We start from the raw sequence: 4,204 nt of genomic DNA, 5'->3' as shown, positions 1-4,204 counted from the left end.
AGTGACAGTAAAATGTATTTAATCCATTCTTCCTCTAATTTATTGCATTGTTCCCTACCCATGAGAATAGAATTCTACTGGTATTTAGCATCTTTTGCACCTTTGAACATGTGAATGTAAGATTTGCTTCTGAACACAGAAAAATCAATCTGTAAAATCTACACATGTTAGCCATCAGAATTTAATAGATTTTTTTAGTATTGCAAAATATTTTTTGAGGTTCTATCTAAATGAAAATGCCCCAGACTGTCCTTAGTGGCATTTTATATTAGAATAAAATCCCATAATTGCATTAAATAAATCAGAAAAGCAGTATTTTACTGTTCTACTGATGTATAATCTTGCCACACAAATAAAAACACACAATGTTTTTACCAGAGTAAGTAGAAGCAACATGACATTCTCTTCCAGCTCTGGGACAATTTAAGACAACGTGCCATTAGTGGTGACTGAAGAAAATGTTCTGAGTCCTTTTTCTTCTTGTTTTGGGGGAACTTAATACTTTTGCTGCACTGAACAAGCACATTTTCTGTCCACACTCCAGTAAACTCGAGGGGTATCTTTTTTAGCCTCCACAGTCCTCACTCCAGTTCTTCTGTCAGTCTGCAATATTATTTTAACCATCTTCAAAGAGGGCATCAGGGCAGAAGGAGTCGGGGGAAAACATGGGGGAGGGAGGAGAAGCAGTGGAATAAGTGAGTGCAATAATTGTTCTTCAATGAAGAAAAAGGTAGAAGAAAAAATACCCAGCTTCATCAGTAATGCAGGCCCTGCCATCCCCAGATGTTACAGAAGCATTAGAATTGCTCCCTGCAAGAAAAATTGGATTAGTCACAATCTTGTCGACTAATGGGCACACTCTGTGATCTTTAGAGCTTCATTTACTGGGTTAATAGTGCTTTGCCTGAGTTCCTTTGCAATAGGGAAAAAAAAAAAAAAACTGTAAGAAGAAATATTCTGGGTGCAGTCCACAGCCACTGACACGAGTAATATCATATTCATCACAGACAGACCTCGTATCTCATTACTACTGAAGAGTTTGCCCCCAAGGCATTTGAGCTCAGTCAGGCCAGGCCCCTCATGTGGAACCGTTCAGGTATATTGTGAAATGATTTAATGCGATAATAATGTCCACTTTGTGAGATAGATTATGTTTTTTATAGTGGCTGATGGTTAATGAATGATACATTAGCAAACATCACTAAAACATTATTGAGAAAATGCAGATATGAGATAGTAACTCCCTCATTCCCCACCCCTACTCTCTCCCAGATGCATAATAATGGAAAGTAGAACTTACAGAAAGCAGAAACTTGACATTTTTGTGATGCTACCAGCGTGCATAGTCCTTCTGTTTCTTGCTTGTTCTCTAGAGAAGGGGCAAAAGAGGTGTTTTAAAATGTTGTAAACACAAACTGAAATATCTCGTCTTAAATCAAATGAGAATCAATGAAAGTGCAAACCTGAAAAATACATTATATGTTGACCCAGTTTATTAGATGAAACCGTTTACCCTGATTTGATTTATCTGGCAATACACTGCTCAGCTGTGAAATGAGATAAGAAGAGCCTATTCACCCTATTTACAATATTATAGTGACTCCCGCTAGCACCACTATGGTTAAGGATCTGTCAGCAATTCCATTACAAATACCATTTCTTTAGGTTTTATAACATGGCTGTAGACTCATGCTTAGTTTCAACATGGCAATCCAAAACCTATGGATTCAATTAAAATCTCCTATTGAGTTCAATGGATTTTGGATTAATGAAGCACAATATTAAAAATGTGAAAAACTCTAGGTAATTTTCCACATTTTTAGTCATAATTGTTGTGCCTTGGGAAGAAATACTAAGAGGGTCATATCCCCTAATAGAACAACTTTACTGAGGTCAATGGAGTGACAATGATTTACACCACCTGAAAAGCTGCCCCTTCTATCAGGGTTATACACTTGGCAAAGGTGAATCATACCAAGGAGTTCTTTTTCTCTTTCTCTTTTTGTATTACTTGGATTTTCTGTGTTATTTGGCTTACATACATTTCTAAAACCTCTTTGTCTCCTTAACAAGGGAGGAATTTGTCCCACACCCTTTCAATGGGAGTTAAACTACTGAACCCACAGTCTAGAATTCATATTGCTGTGTTTTCCCATAAACCTTCTGAAATGGCTTCTGACCTAATGTTTTCTCTCCCAAAAAAGATGCTTTCTGTTCCAGGCCTTTGCTTTCTTTTGGGTTTTTTTGTTGTTGGGGAGGGTTGGGTTTTTTGTTTGTTTTTTTTTTTTTAATTAAACATCCAAAGAAGAGTGCTGTTCTGGTTTCCTTCATTTTAATTTCTGAATGTCTTAACATCTCAAAAACCATAAATGTGACTGAGAAAAAAAAGAAATAGGGAAGGCTATAGAGGGAGCATCTCCTGAGGTCAAACAGTACACCATAAACACAATTATACAGACACAAAATGGATTTTATCCCTTTCACAGACAGTGTAGGTAAACACCAGCAGCATCACCCAGCAATACCCAATTAGACAAAGCAAAGGCCTTTGCTGCTCTGGATTTCATTTGATTTGCACCTGTGTGACTGAATAGGCTGGATCAGACCATTTAGGACACTTCCTCCTTATTTTGCAAAACAAAGCAAACTGCGTTTTGAAACATAAGTGTAGTTCTTTAATAATGTTCCTTTTACCTCATCAGTATTGCACAGAAATTTGAGAGGGGAAAAGAAAGCAGAAATTTGAATAAACTAAGACTGTAATAAAGGGACACTTAAGTCCATTCATGGCCTTACAGACACTTTCACAAATTCTTCCCAAGTTCCCAAGGAAATGTATAACAACAGGCATTTGTGGCTGTGCTGGTGGGAGCGTCGAGGCGGCAGGTCAGGGAGCGAAGAAGTGCCCTCCATCAGAGAGCTGCAGCCTGCCCAGGCTCCTGTAGATATTTGTGATGGGGTAAGTATGGTGGCAGCTGTGAGAAAGAGCCCTGTCCCACCACCTAAGCCAGCCAAAACCCTGGCTGCTGCCACGAACCTTGTCTACAGCTGCCACTGCCAGGGGTGAAGGCCCGTGGAGAGCCAGCAGCAGTGAGAGGTGGCTCTCTGAGGAGTAAGGAAAGAGGTAGAGATGACAGTAGCTGGAATCTTGGGGCTTAAAACCCCCCCGCTTAAATTGTTTCTTAAGAAAATAGGCAAAAAAATATTACGGCGGGGTGATTGTGCAGTGGTGCAGTTCCCTGGTTTCGGCACTAGTGCTGTCAGCCTATAACAGCCCCCTTAGAATTGTGGGGGCACCTCATGGTTGGAGCCTGGGGCCAGCCCTGGCATGCAGGTTACTGCCATGGGTGCTTAGGCCGCCTTGAGGAAATAAACCTGTAAGAAATATTCTGGGTGCATCACATCTCCGTGAGCCATGCTCCTGTTCTCTGCCCGAGGGAAGAAGTGTCTCCCAGGGGGCTGTGAGGAATGTGGCAGCCCCATTTGGTGAGTCTCCATCTTGGGAATATCTCTAGGAGTCACAGTGGGGGCACAGCCCCAGGCCTGGAGGTCAGTGGGAAACACAAGTATTGGGCCTTTTCTCCCCTTCAAGGAGTATCTGGATTTAAACTCCCGAGATGAGATAGTTTAAGGGCACATGGCAGAGTTTTTAACAGTGGGCTCTGGTAGGAAAAAGTTCAGTATCTGCCAGGGCATGGCCCTGCGCTGAGGTGCACCCTGCTGTTCTCAGTGGCATCTGCTTCAGTGGGAATGGTGGCAGGAATTAGCCCCGCCCCTGGTCATGATCTGTAATCAGCCATCAAGCTCCAGTTTTCTCGTGTTGGTAAGATTTTTATGTTATTTTCTTGCCTAATCAAAGGCTTAGTAGGTTTTATTTTTTAGTTGTCTGCATTTGTAATGGTCTGAAACTTAGTATGTGGATTACCTACACTATTTAAACGCATCCCTTCTGCTATGTAGGCTCCAGCACATGTGAACTCTGCATTGCTGAAAAAATTTGCAGAATAACCTGATTGTATGCTTAGGCAGAAAATAATATTTTCTGCTTGCACTTAGCATCTCATTAATCATTGCTGCAGTGACAATGTCTTATTTGTGATGGGTTGGTTGCCTCAGTCTTTTATGTAATGTTGAGAAATAACGTGCAATGTTTTTATATATTCTGTTCTTTTTTTACACTGTCTACTATGGTCAGAATCAGAGG

At 40.8% G+C, this 4,204-nt stretch overlaps 1 long non-coding RNA gene across 1 annotated transcript; it reads right to left on the bottom strand.

Annotated features, from left to right (window-relative positions):
• Positions 1-339: 339 nt before the first annotated feature.
• LOC108494193 lies at positions 340-3,759 on the bottom strand. The gene is made up of 3 exons (XR_001873764.1): positions 3,038-3,759; positions 1,301-1,369; positions 340-810 (listed from the first exon to the last, which is right to left on the bottom strand). It is a non-coding gene; the product is annotated as an uncharacterized LOC108494193 (long non-coding RNA).
• Positions 3,760-4,204: the final 445 nt, after the last annotated feature.

Source organism: Lepidothrix coronata, unplaced genomic scaffold (assembly GCF_001604755.1).
Source record: "Lepidothrix coronata isolate B3197 unplaced genomic scaffold, Lepidothrix_coronata-1.0 Scaffold23, whole genome shotgun sequence".
Classification (NCBI taxonomy): domain Eukaryota; kingdom Metazoa; phylum Chordata; class Aves; order Passeriformes; family Pipridae; genus Lepidothrix; species Lepidothrix coronata.
The sequence above is the reverse complement of the archived record's forward strand: the minus strand, read 5'-3'. Positions and strand labels throughout refer to the sequence as shown.